Source organism: Salvia hispanica, chromosome 5 (genome assembly GCF_029641045.1).
Source record: "Salvia hispanica isolate PSC_SH4W2 chromosome 5, Shi_PSC_v1, whole genome shotgun sequence".
In the NCBI taxonomy this organism is placed as follows: domain Eukaryota; kingdom Viridiplantae; phylum Streptophyta; class Magnoliopsida; order Lamiales; family Lamiaceae; genus Salvia; species Salvia hispanica.
In genome coordinates, this window is record NC_142696.1 from 10,065,721 (window position 1) to 10,078,368 (window position 12,648).

At 52.4% G+C, this 12,648-nt stretch overlaps 15 non-coding genes and 9 pseudogenes across 15 annotated transcripts; all 24 read left to right on the forward strand.

The window, feature by feature from the left end:
• The first annotated feature begins 42 nt into the window (after window positions 1-42).
• LOC148925405 (5S ribosomal RNA) lies at window positions 43-162 on the forward strand (annotated as a pseudogene).
• A 378-nt stretch (window positions 163-540) lies between these two features.
• Window positions 541-659, forward strand: LOC148925406 (5S ribosomal RNA). Its single transcript, XR_016131318.1, has one exon. It is a non-coding gene; the product is annotated as a 5S ribosomal RNA (ribosomal RNA).
• Window positions 660-1,053: 394 nt separating this feature from the next.
• On the forward strand, window positions 1,054-1,172 carry LOC148925407 (5S ribosomal RNA). Its single transcript, XR_016131828.1, has one exon. It is a non-coding gene; the product is annotated as a 5S ribosomal RNA (ribosomal RNA).
• A 394-nt stretch (window positions 1,173-1,566) lies between these two features.
• Window positions 1,567-1,685, forward strand: LOC148925408 (5S ribosomal RNA). Its single transcript, XR_016131568.1, has one exon. It is a non-coding gene; the product is annotated as a 5S ribosomal RNA (ribosomal RNA).
• A 394-nt stretch (window positions 1,686-2,079) lies between these two features.
• On the forward strand, window positions 2,080-2,185 carry LOC148925409 (5S ribosomal RNA; annotated as a pseudogene).
• Window positions 2,186-2,577: 392 nt separating this feature from the next.
• On the forward strand, window positions 2,578-2,696 carry LOC148925410 (5S ribosomal RNA). The gene has a single exon (XR_016131320.1). It is a non-coding gene; the product is annotated as a 5S ribosomal RNA (ribosomal RNA).
• Window positions 2,697-3,090: 394 nt separating this feature from the next.
• Window positions 3,091-3,209, forward strand: LOC148925411 (5S ribosomal RNA). Its single transcript, XR_016131557.1, has one exon. It is a non-coding gene; the product is annotated as a 5S ribosomal RNA (ribosomal RNA).
• A 634-nt stretch (window positions 3,210-3,843) lies between these two features.
• On the forward strand, window positions 3,844-3,949 carry LOC148925412 (5S ribosomal RNA; annotated as a pseudogene).
• A 393-nt stretch (window positions 3,950-4,342) lies between these two features.
• LOC148925413 (5S ribosomal RNA) lies at window positions 4,343-4,461 on the forward strand. The gene has a single exon (XR_016131167.1). It is a non-coding gene; the product is annotated as a 5S ribosomal RNA (ribosomal RNA).
• A 394-nt stretch (window positions 4,462-4,855) lies between these two features.
• LOC148925414 (5S ribosomal RNA) lies at window positions 4,856-4,975 on the forward strand (annotated as a pseudogene).
• A 378-nt stretch (window positions 4,976-5,353) lies between these two features.
• Window positions 5,354-5,472, forward strand: LOC148925415 (5S ribosomal RNA). Its single transcript, XR_016131321.1, has one exon. It is a non-coding gene; the product is annotated as a 5S ribosomal RNA (ribosomal RNA).
• Window positions 5,473-5,866: 394 nt separating this feature from the next.
• Window positions 5,867-5,985, forward strand: LOC148925416 (5S ribosomal RNA). The gene has a single exon (XR_016131829.1). It is a non-coding gene; the product is annotated as a 5S ribosomal RNA (ribosomal RNA).
• A 394-nt stretch (window positions 5,986-6,379) lies between these two features.
• On the forward strand, window positions 6,380-6,498 carry LOC148925417 (5S ribosomal RNA). The gene has a single exon (XR_016131569.1). It is a non-coding gene; the product is annotated as a 5S ribosomal RNA (ribosomal RNA).
• A 634-nt stretch (window positions 6,499-7,132) lies between these two features.
• Window positions 7,133-7,251, forward strand: LOC148925418 (5S ribosomal RNA). The gene has a single exon (XR_016131570.1). It is a non-coding gene; the product is annotated as a 5S ribosomal RNA (ribosomal RNA).
• A 394-nt stretch (window positions 7,252-7,645) lies between these two features.
• Window positions 7,646-7,751, forward strand: LOC148925419 (5S ribosomal RNA; annotated as a pseudogene).
• Window positions 7,752-8,143: 392 nt separating this feature from the next.
• LOC148925420 (5S ribosomal RNA) lies at window positions 8,144-8,262 on the forward strand. The gene has a single exon (XR_016131322.1). It is a non-coding gene; the product is annotated as a 5S ribosomal RNA (ribosomal RNA).
• A 394-nt stretch (window positions 8,263-8,656) lies between these two features.
• On the forward strand, window positions 8,657-8,775 carry LOC148925421 (5S ribosomal RNA). The gene has a single exon (XR_016131558.1). It is a non-coding gene; the product is annotated as a 5S ribosomal RNA (ribosomal RNA).
• Window positions 8,776-9,409: 634 nt separating this feature from the next.
• LOC148925422 (5S ribosomal RNA) lies at window positions 9,410-9,515 on the forward strand (annotated as a pseudogene).
• A 393-nt stretch (window positions 9,516-9,908) lies between these two features.
• LOC148925423 (5S ribosomal RNA) lies at window positions 9,909-10,027 on the forward strand. Its single transcript, XR_016131168.1, has one exon. It is a non-coding gene; the product is annotated as a 5S ribosomal RNA (ribosomal RNA).
• A 394-nt stretch (window positions 10,028-10,421) lies between these two features.
• LOC148925424 (5S ribosomal RNA) lies at window positions 10,422-10,540 on the forward strand. The gene has a single exon (XR_016131830.1). It is a non-coding gene; the product is annotated as a 5S ribosomal RNA (ribosomal RNA).
• A 393-nt stretch (window positions 10,541-10,933) lies between these two features.
• Window positions 10,934-11,052, forward strand: LOC148925425 (5S ribosomal RNA; annotated as a pseudogene).
• A 394-nt stretch (window positions 11,053-11,446) lies between these two features.
• Window positions 11,447-11,552, forward strand: LOC148925426 (5S ribosomal RNA; annotated as a pseudogene).
• Window positions 11,553-11,944: 392 nt separating this feature from the next.
• On the forward strand, window positions 11,945-12,063 carry LOC148925427 (5S ribosomal RNA). Its single transcript, XR_016131666.1, has one exon. It is a non-coding gene; the product is annotated as a 5S ribosomal RNA (ribosomal RNA).
• A 394-nt stretch (window positions 12,064-12,457) lies between these two features.
• Window positions 12,458-12,563, forward strand: LOC148925428 (5S ribosomal RNA; annotated as a pseudogene).
• Window positions 12,564-12,648: the final 85 nt, after the last annotated feature.

Consider the following 12,648-nt stretch of genomic DNA (forward strand, 5'->3'; position numbering starts at 1 on the left):
GGGAGCGTACGCTATGAAAGAATAAAGTGCGGGGCTATTGATGTGTGCGATCATACCAGCACTAATGCACCGGATCCCATCAGAACTCCGAAGTTAAGCGTGCTTGGGCGAGAGTAGTACTAGGATGGGTGACCCCCTGTTGCACCCCTTTTTTTGCGAGTGCGTTCATTTTTTTTCCGTTCAGTTGGTCTTGATGTAGTCCGACACTCGATTAGTGGTTGTCGAGTACGAGGACAAAAAGTACGACAATCTCCACGAGCCGGTGATGAGCGGGTCCCACAATCTTAAACGTGCCGAAAAACTGTAGCTGCGAACTAAAAGTGTTCGAAATGGCTCGAAACGGCCTCTTTTTGCTTCCCAGAGTAGCCACGGGCTGTACCCGTTGCTCAGAACGTGGGGCTCGGCGAGAGCTTCGCGGTGATATGCTGTGGGTCCCGTAACTCCTTCCGGATCAAAAGTTATGCCTGTGTGAAGGGTGGGGGATCAGAACCTGCGCACGGGAGCGTACGCTATGAAAGAATAAAGTGCGAGGCTATTGATGGGTGCGATCATACCAGCCCTAATGCACCGGATCCCATCAGAACTCCGAAGTTAAGCGTGCTTGGGCGAGAGTAGTACTAGGATGGGTGACTCCCTGGGAAGTCCTTGTGTTGCACCCCTTTTTTTGCGAGTGCGTTCATTTTTTTTTTCCGTTCAGTTGGTCTTGATGTGGTCCGACACTCGATTAGCTGTTGTCGAGTACGAGGACAAAAAGTACGACAATCTCCACGAGCCGGTGACGAGCGGGTCCCACAATCTCAAACGTGCCGAAAAACAGTAGCTGCGAACTAAAAGTATTCGAAATGGCTCGAAACGGCCTCTTTTTGCTTCCCGGAGTAGCCACGGGCTGTACACGTAGCTCAGAACGTGGGGCTCGGCGAGAGCTTCGCGGTGATATGCTGTGGGTCCCGTAACTCCTTCCGGATCAAAAGTTATGCCTGTGTGAAGGGTGGGGGATCAGAACCTGCGCACGGGAGCGTACGCTATGACAGAATAAAGTGCGAGGCTATTGATGGGTGCGATCATACCAGCACTAATGCACCGGATCCCATCAGAACTCCGAGGTTAAGCGTGCTTGGGCGAGAGTAGTACTAGGATGGGTGACCCCCTGGGAAGTCCTCGTGTTGCACCCCTTTTTTTGCGAGTGCGTTCATTTTTTTTTTCCGTTCAGTTGGTCTTGATGTGGTCCGACACTCGATTAGCTGTTGTCGAGTACTAGGACAAAAAGTACGACAAACTCCACGAGCCCGTGACGAGCGGGTCCCACAATCTTAAACGTGCCGAAAAACAGTAGCTGCGAACTAAAAGTGTTCGAAATGGCTCGAAACGGCCTCTTTTTGCTTCCCGGAGTAGCCACGGGCTGTACACGTAGCTCAGAACGTGGGGCTCGGCGAGAGCTTCGCGGTGATATGCTGTGGGTCCCGTAACTCCTTCCGGATCAAAAGTTATGCCTGTGTGAAGGGTGGGGGATCAGAACCTGCGCACGGGAGCGTACGCTATGAAAGAATAAAGTGCGAGGCTATTGATGGGTGCGATCATACCAGCACTAATGCACCGGATCCCATCAGAACTCCGAAGTTATGCGTGCTTGGGCGAGAGTAGTACTAGGATGGGTGACCCCCTGGGATGTCCTTGTGTTGCACCCCTTTTTTGGCGAGTGCGTTCATTTTTTTTTTCCGTTCAGTTGGTCTTGATGTGGTCCGACACTCGATTAGCTGTTGTCGAGTACGAGGACAAAAAGTATGACAATCTCCACGAGCCGGTGATGAGCGGGTCCCACAATCTTAAACGTGCCGAAAAACAGTAGCTGCGAACTAAAAGTGTTCGAAATGGCTCGAAACGGCCTCTTTTTGCTTCCCGGAGTAGCCACGGGCTGTACCCGTAGCTCAGAACGTGGGGCTCGGCGAGAGCTTCGCGGTGATATGTTGTGGGTCCCGTAACTCCTTCCCGATCAAAAGTTATACCCGTCTGGAGGATGGGGGATCAGAACCTGCGCACGGGAGCGTACGCTATGAAAGAATAAAGTGCGGGGCTATTGATGGGTGCGATCATACCAGCACTAATGCACCGGATCCCATCAGAACTCCGAAGTTAAGCGTGCTTGGGCGAGAGTAGTACTAGGATGGGTGACCCCCTGTTGCACCCCTTTTTTTGCGAGTGCGTTCGTTTTTTTTCCGTTCAGTTGGTCTTGATGTGGTCCGACACTCGATTAGTGGTTGTCGAGTACGAGGACAAAAAGTACGACAATCTCCACGAGCCGGTGATGAGCGGGTCCCACAATCTAAAACGTGCCGAAAAACTGTAGCTGCGAACTAAAAGTGTTCGAAATGGCTCGAAACGGCCTCTTTTTGCTTCCCAGAGTAGCCACGGGCTGTACCCGTTGCTCAGAACGTGGGGCTCGGCGAGAGCTTCGCGGTGATATGCTGTGGGTCCCGTAACTCCTTCCGGATCAAAAGTTATGCCTGTGTGAAGGGTGGGGGATCAGAACCTGCGCACGGGAGCGTACGCTATGAAAGAATAAAGTGCGAGGCTATTGATGGGTGCGATCATACCAGCCCTAATGCACCGGATCCCATCAGAACTCCGAAGTTAAGCGTGCTTGGGCGAGAGTAGTACTAGGATGGGTGACTCCCTGGGAAGTCCTTGTGTTGCACCCCTTTTCTTGCGAGTGCGTTCATTTTTTTTTTCCGTTCAGTTGGTCTTGATGTGGTCCGACACTCGATTAGCTGTTGTCGAGTACGAGGACAAAAAGTACGACAAACTCCACGAGCCCGTGACGAGCGGGTCCCACAATCTTAAACGTGCCGAAAAACAGTAGCTGCGAACTAAAAGTGTTCGAAATGGCTCGAAATGGCCTCTTTTTGCTTCCCAGAGTAGCCACGGGCTGTACCCGTTGCTCAGAACGTGGGGCTCGGCGAGAGCTTCGCGGTGATATGCTGTGGGTCCCGTAACTCCTTCCGGATCAAAAGTTATGCCTGTGTGAAGGGTGGGGGATCAGAACCTGCGCACGGGAGCGTACGCTATGAAAGAATAAAGTGCGAGGCTATTGATTGGTGCGATCATACCAGCCCTAATGCACCGGATCCCATCAGAACTCCGAAGTTAAGCGTGCTTGGGCGAGAGTAGTACTAGGATGGGTGACTCCCTGGGAAGTCCTTGTGTTGCACCCCTTTTTTTGCGAGTGCGTTCATTTTTTTTTTCCGTTCAGTTGGTCTTGATGTGGTCCGACACTCGATTAGCTGTTGTCGAGTACGAGGACAAAAAGTACGACAATCTCCACGAGCCGGTGACGAGCGGGTCCCACAATCTTAAACGTGCCGAAAAACAGTAGCTGCGAACTAAAAGTGTTCGAAATGGCTCGAAATGGCCTCTTTTTGCTTCCCGGAGTAGCCACGGGTTGTACCCGTAGCTCAGAACGTGGGGCTCGGCGAGAGCTTCGCGGTGATATGTTGTGGGTCCCGTAACTCCTTCCCGATCAAAAGTTATACCCGTCTGGAGGGTGGGGGATCAGAACCTGCGCACGGGAGCGTACGCTATGAAAGAATAAAGTGCGGGGCTATTGATGGGTGCGATCATACCAGCACTAATGCACCGGATCCCATCAGAACTCCGAAGTTAAGCGTGCTTGGGCGAGAGTAGTACTAGGATGGGTGACCCGTGGGGCTCGGCGAGAGCTTCGCGGTGATATGTTGTGGGTCCCGTAACTCCTTCCCGATCAAAAGTTATACCCGTCTGGAGGGTGGGGGATCAGAACCTGCGCACGGGAGCGTACGCTATGAAAGAGTAAAGTGCGGGGCTATTGATGGGTGCGATCATACCAGCACTAATGCACCGGATCCCATCAGAACTCCGAAGTTAAGCGTGCTTGGGCGAGAGTAGTACTAGGATGGGTGACCCCCTGTTGCACCCCTTTTTTTGCGAGTGCGTTCATTTTTTTTTCCGTTCAGTTGGTCTTGATGTGGTCCGACACTCGATTAGTGGTTGTCGAGTACGAGGACAAAAAGTACGACAATCTCCACGAGCCGGTGATGAGCGGGTCCCACAATCTTAAACGTGCCGAAAAACTGTAGCTGCGAACTAAAAGTGTTCGAAATGGCTCGAAACGGCCTCTTTTTGCTTCCCAGAGTAGCCACGGGCTGTACCCGTCGCTCAGAACGTGGGGCTCGGCGAGAGCTTCGCGGTGATATTCTGTGGGTCCCGTAACTCCTTCCGGATCAAAAGTTATGCCTGTGTGAAGGGTGGGGGAGCAGAACCTGCGCACGGGAGCGTACGCTATGAAAGAATAAAGTGCGAGGCTATTGATGGGTGCGATCATACCAGCTCTAATGCACCGGATCCCATCAGAACTCCGAAGTTAAGCGTGCTTGGGCGAGAGTAGTACTAGGATGGGTGACTCCCTGGGAAGTCCTTGTGTTGCACCCCTTTTTTTGCGAGTGCGTTCATTTTTTTTTTCCGTTCAGTTGGTCTTGATGTGGTCCGACACTCGATTAGCTGTTGTCGAGTACGAGGACAAAAAGTACGACAATCTCCACGAGCCGGTGATGAGCGGGTCCCACAATCTTAAACGTGCCGAAAAACAGTAGCTGCGAACTAAAAGTGTTCGAAATAGCTCGAAACGGCCTCTTTTTGCTTCCCGGAGTAGCCACGGGCTGTACCCGTAGCTCAGAACGTGGGGCTCGGCGAGAGCTTCGCGGTGATATGTTGTGGGTCCCGTAACTCCTTCCCGATCAAAAGTTATACCCGTCTGGAGGGTGGGGGATCAGAACCTGCGCACGGGAGCGTACGCTATGAAAGAATAAAGTGCGGGGCTATTGATGTGTGCGATCATACCAGCACTAATGCACCGGATCCCATCAGAACTCCGAAGTTAAGCGTGCTTGGGCGAGAGTAGTACTAGGATGGGTGACCCCCTGTTGCACCCCTTTTTTTGCGAGTGCGTTCATTTTTTTTCCGTTCAGTTGGTCTTGATGTAGTCCGACACTCGATTAGTGGTTGTCGAGTACGAGGACAAAAAGTACGACAATCTCCACGAGCCGGTGATGAGCGGGTCCCACAATCTTAAACGTGCCGAAAAACTGTAGCTGCGAACTAAAAGTGTTCGAAATGGCTCGAAACGGCCTCTTTTTGCTTCCCAGAGTAGCCACGGGCTGTACCCGTTGCTCAGAACGTGGGGCTCGGCGAGAGCTTCGCGGTGATATGCTGTGGGTCCCGTAACTCCTTCCGGATCAAAAGTTATGCCTGTGTGAAGGGTGGGGGATCAGAACCTGCGCACGGGAGCGTACGCTATGAAAGAATAAAGTGCGAGGCTATTGATGGGTGCGATCATACCAGCCCTAATGCACCGGATCCCATCAGAACTCCGAAGTTAAGCGTGCTTGGGCGAGAGTAGTACTAGGATGGGTGACTCCCTGGGAAGTCCTTGTGTTGCACCCCTTTTTTTGCGAGTGCGTTCATTTTTTTTTTCCGTTCAGTTGGTCTTGATGTGGTCCGACACTCGATTAGCTGTTGTCGAGTACGAGGACAAAAAGTACGACAATCTCCACGAGCCGGTGACGAGCGGGTCCCACAATCTCAAACGTGCCGAAAAACAGTAGCTGCGAACTAAAAGTATTCGAAATGGCTCGAAACGGCCTCTTTTTGCTTCCCGGAGTAGCCACGGGCTGTACACGTAGCTCAGAACGTGGGGCTCGGCGAGAGCTTCGCGGTGATATGCTGTGGGTCCCGTAACTCCTTCCGGATCAAAAGTTATGCCTGTGTGAAGGGTGGGGGATCAGAACCTGCGCACGGGAGCGTACGCTATGACAGAATAAAGTGCGAGGCTATTGATGGGTGCGATCATACCAGCACTAATGCACCGGATCCCATCAGAACTCCGAGGTTAAGCGTGCTTGGGCGAGAGTAGTACTAGGATGGGTGACCCCCTGGGAAGTCCTCGTGTTGCACCCCTTTTTTTGCGAGTGCGTTCATTTTTTTTTTCCGTTCAGTTGGTCTTGATGTGGTCCGACACTCGATTAGCTGTTGTCGAGTACTAGGACAAAAAGTACGACAAACTCCACGAGCCCGTGACGAGCGGGTCCCACAATCTTAAACGTGCCGAAAAACAGTAGCTGCGAACTAAAAGTGTTCGAAATGGCTCGAAACGGCCTCTTTTTGCTTCCCGGAGTAGCCACGGGCTGTACACGTAGCTCAGAACGTGGGGCTCGGCGAGAGCTTCGCGGTGATATGCTGTGGGTCCCGTAACTCCTTCCGGATCAAAAGTTATGCCTGTGTGAAGGGTGGGGGATCAGAACCTGCGCACGGGAGCGTACGCTATGAAAGAATAAAGTGCGAGGCTATTGATGGGTGCGATCATACCAGCACTAATGCACCGGATCCCATCAGAACTCCGAAGTTATGCGTGCTTGGGCGAGAGTAGTACTAGGATGGGTGACCCCCTGGGATGTCCTTGTGTTGCACCCCTTTTTTGGCGAGTGCGTTCATTTTTTTTTTCCGTTCAGTTGGTCTTGATGTGGTCCGACACTCGATTAGCTGTTGTCGAGTACGAGGACAAAAAGTATGACAATCTCCACGAGCCGGTGATGAGCGGGTCCCACAATCTTAAACGTGCCGAAAAACAGTAGCTGCGAACTAAAAGTGTTCGAAATGGCTCGAAACGGCCTCTTTTTGCTTCCCGGAGTAGCCACGGGCTGTACCCGTAGCTCAGAACGTGGGGCTCGGCGAGAGCTTCGCGGTGATATGTTGTGGGTCCCGTAACTCCTTCCCGATCAAAAGTTATACCCGTCTGGAGGATGGGGGATCAGAACCTGCGCACGGGAGCGTACGCTATGAAAGAATAAAGTGCGGGGCTATTGATGGGTGCGATCATACCAGCACTAATGCACCGGATCCCATCAGAACTCCGAAGTTAAGCGTGCTTGGGCGAGAGTAGTACTAGGATGGGTGACCCGTGGGGCTCGGCGAGAGCTTCGCGGTGATATGCTGTGGGTCCCGTAACTCCTTCCGGATCAAAAGTTATGCCTGTGTGAAGGGTGGGGGATCAGAACCTGCGCACGGGAGCGTACGCTATGAAAGAATAAAGTGCGAGGCTATTGATGGGTGCGATCATACCAGCACTAATGCACCGGATCCCATCAGAACTCCGAAGTTATGCGTGCTTGGGCGAGAGTAGTACTAGGATGGGTGACCCCCTGGGATGTCCTTGTGTTGCACCCCTTTTTTTGCGAGTGCGTTCATTTTTTTTTTCCGTTCAGTTGGTCTTGATGTGGTCCGACACTCGATTAGCTGTTGTCGAGTACGAGGACAAAAAGTATGACAATCTCCACGAGCCGGTGATGAGCGGGTCCCACAATCTTAAACGTGCCGAAAAACAGTAGCTGCGAACTAAAAGTGTTCGAAATGGCTCGAAACGGCCTCTTTTTGCTTCCCGGAGTAGCCACGGGCTGTACCCGTAGCTCAGAACGTGGGGCTCGGCGAGAGCTTCGCGGTGATATGTTGTGGGTCCCGTAACTCCTTCCCGATCAAAAGTTATACCCGTCTGGAGGGTGGGGGATCAGAACCTGCGCACGGGAGCGTACGCTATGAAAGAATAAAGTGCGGGGCTATTGATGGGTGCGATCATACCAGCACTAATGCACCGGATCCCATCAGAACTCCGAAGTTAAGCGTGCTTGGGCGAGAGTAGTACTAGGATGGGTGACCCCCTGTTGCACCCCTTTTTTTGCGAGTGCGTTCGTTTTTTTTCCGTTCAGTTGGTCTTGATGTGGTCCGACACTCGATTAGTGGTTGTCGAGTACGAGGACAAAAAGTACGACAATCTCCACGAGCCGGTGATGAGCGGGTCCCACAATCTAAAACGTGCCGAAAAACTGTAGCTGCGAACTAAAAGTGTTCGAAATGGCTCGAAACGGCCTCTTTTTGCTTCCCAGAGTAGCCACGGGCTGTACCCGTTGCTCAGAACGTGGGGCTCGGCGAGAGCTTCGCGGTGATATGCTGTGGGTCCCGTAACTCCTTCCGGATCAAAAGTTATGCCTGTGTGAAGGGTGGGGGATCAGAACCTGCGCACGGGAGCGTACGCTATGAAAGAATAAAGTGCGAGGCTATTGATGGGTGCGATCATACCAGCCCTAATGCACCGGATCCCATCAGAACTCCGAAGTTAAGCGTGCTTGGGCGAGAGTAGTACTAGGATGGGTGACTCCCTGGGAAGTCCTTGTGTTGCACCCCTTTTCTTGCGAGTGCGTTCATTTTTTTTTTCCGTTCAGTTGGTCTTGATGTGGTCCGACACTCGATTAGCTGTTGTCGAGTACGAGGACAAAAAGTACGACAAACTCCACGAGCCCGTGACGAGCGGGTCCCACAATCTTAAACGTGCCGAAAAACAGTAGCTGCGAACTAAAAGTGTTCGAAATGGCTCGAAATGGCCTCTTTTTGCTTCCCAGAGTAGCCACGGGCTGTACCCGTTGCTCAGAACGTGGGGCTCGGCGAGAGCTTCGCGGTGATATGCTGTGGGTCCCGTAACTCCTTCCGGATCAAAAGTTATGCCTGTGTGAAGGGTGGGGGATCAGAACCTGCGCACGGGAGCGTACGCTATGAAAGAATAAAGTGCGAGGCTATTGATTGGTGCGATCATACCAGCCCTAATGCACCGGATCCCATCAGAACTCCGAAGTTAAGCGTGCTTGGGCGAGAGTAGTACTAGGATGGGTGACTCCCTGGGAAGTCCTTGTGTTGCACCCCTTTTTTTGCGAGTGCGTTCATTTTTTTTTTCCGTTCAGTTGGTCTTGATGTGGTCCGACACTCGATTAGCTGTTGTCGAGTACGAGGACAAAAAGTACGACAATCTCCACGAGCCGGTGACGAGCGGGTCCCACAATCTTAAACGTGCCGAAAAACAGTAGCTGCGAACTAAAAGTGTTCGAAATGGCTCGAAATGGCCTCTTTTTGCTTCCCGGAGTAGCCACGGGTTGTACCCGTAGCTCAGAACGTGGGGCTCGGCGAGAGCTTCGCGGTGATATGTTGTGGGTCCCGTAACTCCTTCCCGATCAAAAGTTATACCCGTCTGGAGGGTGGGGGATCAGAACCTGCGCACGGGAGCGTACGCTATGAAAGAATAAAGTGCGGGGCTATTGATGGGTGCGATCATACCAGCACTAATGCACCGGATCCCATCAGAACTCCGAAGTTAAGCGTGCTTGGGCGAGAGTAGTACTAGGATGGGTGACCCGTGGGGCTCGGCGAGAGCTTCGCGGTGATATGTTGTGGGTCCCGTAACTCCTTCCCGATCAAAAGTTATACCCGTCTGGAGGGTGGGGGATCAGAACCTGCGCACGGGAGCGTACGCTATGAAAGAGTAAAGTGCGGGGCTATTGATGGGTGCGATCATACCAGCACTAATGCACCGGATCCCATCAGAACTCCGAAGTTAAGCGTGCTTGGGCGAGAGTAGTACTAGGATGGGTGACCCCCTGTTGCACCCCTTTTTTTGCGAGTGCGTTCATTTTTTTTTCCGTTCAGTTGGTCTTGATGTGGTCCGACACTCGATTAGTGGTTGTCGAGTACGAGGACAAAAAGTACGACAATCTCCACGAGCCGGTGATGAGCGGGTCCCACAATCTTAAACGTGCCGAAAAACTGTAGCTGCGAACTAAAAGTGTTCGAAATGGCTCGAAACGGCCTCTTTTTGCTTCCCAGAGTAGCCACGGGCTGTACCCGTCGCTCAGAACGTGGGGCTCGGCGAGAGCTTCGCGGTGATATTCTGTGGGTCCCGTAACTCCTTCCGGATCAAAAGTTATGCCTGTGTGAAGGGTGGGGGAGCAGAACCTGCGCACGGGAGCGTACGCTATGAAAGAATAAAGTGCGAGGCTATTGATGGGTGCGATCATACCAGCTCTAATGCACCGGATCCCATCAGAACTCCGAAGTTAAGCGTGCTTGGGCGAGAGTAGTACTAGGATGGGTGACTCCCTGGGAAGTCCTTGTGTTGCACCCCTTTTTTTGCGAGTGCGTTCATGTTTTTTTTCCGTTCAGTTGGTCTTGATGTGGTCCGACACTCGATTAGCTGTTGTCGAGTACGAGGACAAAAAGTACGACAATCTCCACGAGCCGGTGACGAGCGGGTCCCACAATCTTAAACGTGCCGAAAAACAGTAGCTGCGAACTAAAAGTGTTCGAAATGGCTCGAAACGGCCTCTTTTTGCTTCCCGGAGTAGCCACGGGTTGTACCCGTAGCTCAGAACGTGGGGCTCGGCGAGAGCTTCGCGGTGATATGTTGTGGGTCCCGTAACTCATTCCCGATCAAAAGTTATACCCGTCTAGAGGGTGGGGGATCAGAACCTGCGCACGGGAGCGTACGCTATGAAAGAATAAAGTGCGGGGCTATTGATGGGTGCGATCATACCAGCACTAATGCACCGGATCCCATCAGAACTCCGAGGTTAAGCGTGCTTGGGCGAGAGTAGTACTAGGATGGGTGACCCCCTGGGAAGTCCTCGTGTTGCACCCCTTTTTTTGCGAGTGCGTTCATTTTTTTTTCCGTTCAGTTGGTCTTGATGTGGTCCGACACTCGATTAGCTGTTGTCGAGTACTAGGACAAAAAGTACGACAAACTCCACGAGCCCGTGACGAGCGGGTCCCACAATCTTAAACGTGCCGAAAAACAGTAGCTGCGAACTAAAAGTGTTCGAAATGGCTCGAAACGGCCTCTGTTTGCTTCCCGGAGTAGCCACGGGCTGTACACGTAGCTCAGAATGTGGGGCTCGGCGAGAGCTTCGCGGTGATATGTTGTGGGTCCCGTAACTCCTTCCGGATCAAAAGTTATGCCTGTGTGAAGGGTGGGGGATCAGAACCTGCGCACGGGAGCGTACGCTATGAAAGAATAAAGTGCGAGGCTATTGATGGGTGCGATCATACCAGCACTAATGCACCGGATCCTATCAGAACTCCGAAGTTATGCGTGCTTGGGCGAGAGTAGTACTAGGATGGGTGACCCCCTGGGATGTCCTTGTGTTGCACCCCTTTTTTTGCGAGTGCGTTCATTTTTTTTTTCCGTTCAGTTGGTCTTGATGTGGTCCGACACTCGATTAGCTGTTGTCGAGTACGAGGACAAAAAGTATGACAATCTCCACGAGCCGGTGATGAGCGGGTCCCACAATCTTAAACGTGCCGAAAAACAGTAGCTGCGAACTAAAAGTGTTCGAAATGGCTCGAAACGGCCTCTTTTTGCTTCCCGGAGTAGCCACGGGCTGTACCCGTAGCTCAGAACGTGGGGCTCGGCGAGAGCTTCGCGGTGATATGTTGTGGGTCCCGTAACTCCTTCCCGATCAAAAGTTATACCCGTCTGGAGGGTGGGGGATCAGAACCTGCGCACGGGAGCGTACGCTATGAAAGAATAAAGTGCGGGGCTATTGATGGGTGCGATCATACCAGCACTAATGCACCGGATCCCATCAGAACTCCGAAGTTAAGCGTGCTTGGGCGAGAGTAGTACTAGGATGGGTGACCCCCTGTTGCACCCCTTTTTTTGCGAGTGCGTTCATTTTTTTTCCGTTCAGTTGGTCTTGATGTGGTCCGACACTCGATTAGTGGTTGTCGAGTACGAGGACAAAAAGTACGACAATCTCCACGAGCCGGTGATGAGCGGGTCCCACAATCTTAAACGTGCCGGAAAACTGTAGCTGCGAACTAAAAGTGTTCGAAATGGCTCGAAACGGCCTCTTTTTGCTTCCCAGAGTAGCCACGGGCTGTACCCGTTGCTCAGAACGTGGGGCTCGGCGAGAGCTTCGCGGTGATATGCTGTGGGTCCCGTAACTCCTTCCGGATCAAAAGTTATGCCTGTGTGAAGGGTGGGGGATCAGAACCTGCGCACGGGAGCGTACGCTATGAAAGAATAAAGTGCGAGGCTATTGATGGGTGCGATCATACCATCCCTAATGCACCGGATCCCATCAGAACTCCGAAGTTAAGCGTGCTTGGGCGAGAGTAGTACTAGGATGGGTGACTCCCTGGGAAGTCCTTGTGTTGCACCCCTTTTTTTGCGAGTGCGTTCATTTTTTTTTTCCGTTCAGTTGGTCTTGATGTGGTCCGACACTCGATTAGCTGTTGTCGAGTACGAGGACAAAAAGTACGACAATCTCCACGAGCCGGTGACGAGCGGGTCCCACAATCTTAAACGTGCCGAAAAACAGTAGCTGCGAACTAAAAGTGTTCGAAATGGCTCGAAACGGCCTCTTTTTGCTTCCCGGAGTAGCCACGGGTTGTACCCGTAGCTCAGAACGTGGGGCTCGGCGAGAGCTTCGCGGTGATATGTTGTGGGTCCCGTAACTCCTTCCCGATCAAAAGTTATACCCGTCTGGAGGGTGGGGGATCAGAACCTGCGCACGGGAGCGTACGCTATGAAAGAGTAAAGTGCGGGGCTATTGATGGGTGCGATCATACCAGCACTAATGCACCGGATCCCATCAGAACTCCGAAGTTAAGCGTGCTTGGGCGAGAGTAGTACTAGGATGGGTGACCCCCTGTTGCACCCCTTTTTTTGCGAGTGCGTTCATTTTTTTTTCCGTTCAGTTGGTCTTGATGTGGTCCGACACTCGATTAGTGGTTGTCGAGTACGAG